Source organism: Corvus brachyrhynchos, unplaced genomic scaffold (assembly GCF_000691975.1).
Source record: "Corvus brachyrhynchos isolate BGI_N302 unplaced genomic scaffold, ASM69197v1 scaffold67, whole genome shotgun sequence".
Lineage (NCBI taxonomy): Eukaryota > Metazoa > Chordata > Aves > Passeriformes > Corvidae > Corvus > Corvus brachyrhynchos.
The window spans coordinates 65,358-66,120 of record NW_008239114.1 but is presented as its reverse complement, the minus strand read 5'-3'; the positions used below and the strand labels follow the sequence as shown (position 1 = coordinate 66,120).

The 763-nt window shown below is 57.4% G+C and overlaps 1 protein-coding gene across 6 annotated transcripts in view; it reads right to left on the bottom strand.

Annotated features, from left to right (window-relative positions):
- Nucleotides 1-763, bottom strand: part of KCNA2 (potassium voltage-gated channel subfamily A member 2) — a 10,720-nt gene that overhangs the window by 8,208 nt on the left and 1,749 nt on the right. For 3 of the 6 annotated variants that reach the window (XM_017739852.1, XM_017739849.1, XM_017739850.1), the window contains exon 2: nt 155-544. The gene's annotated coding sequence lies outside the window, so the exon portion shown is untranslated. The other 3 variants (XM_017739853.1, XM_017739851.1, XR_001863848.1) reach the window with 3 other exon arrangements.

The window sequence follows — 763 nt, the reverse complement described above, 5'->3', positions numbered from 1 at the left end:
CTCCCCCCCCTCCCTGCAGCCAGCCTCTGCGGCTGCCGGAAGGTGCTTCCAGTTGCCCCGCGGACCACCGCAGTCCCCCTCCTCGGCCGCTGGTGTCCCTGCTCCTGTCATTCTCTGCAAACCACCATGGCACACAGAAAACAAATCACATTACCTGGAGAAGCCAAATCTTAGTGTGTCTCTTAGTAACACCGATTATCTGACCCTGGGGAAATCCTAGAGAGAAATACAGGCTTCCAAGATCCCCATAATTTCCTCTCTCTTCAAAGTTAAAAATAATGGTGAGTCATCGTAGAGAAAGGAGAAGGGACATAAGAGGGGTTAGATTCCCAGATGGTGGAAGTCAGGTCTTGTAATGGTTTGGACTGGAGAGAGAGAGAAAGAGAGACAGAGAGACAGAGAGACAGAGTCTTCCCGGGAGCTGTTGCGGATCTGCACTTCAGGGCAGATGAGCGTCTGTCTGATGCCTTCGGTACGACGGTGAAAAGCTGCTAAGCTCAGCAAAACCCGATGTCCCCAGTGTCCTCGGGAGGTGTGGCATCGCCTGGAAAAAACACCGAGAAGGTAGCAAGCTGTGGGGGTTCGCGAGGAGCATCCGCAAAGCCCCGGCTCCTCCGGGCACCCCGTTTCCCCGGCCGCGAGCTGTTCGCCCGCTGCCCGCCCAACCTGCACTGCAACACGAGAGAGAGGAGGGCGAGAGCGCCAGCGCCGAGGCGGAAAAAACCAGAGCCCCGTGTCCCTGCGCTCTGCTCAGCCCAGCGGG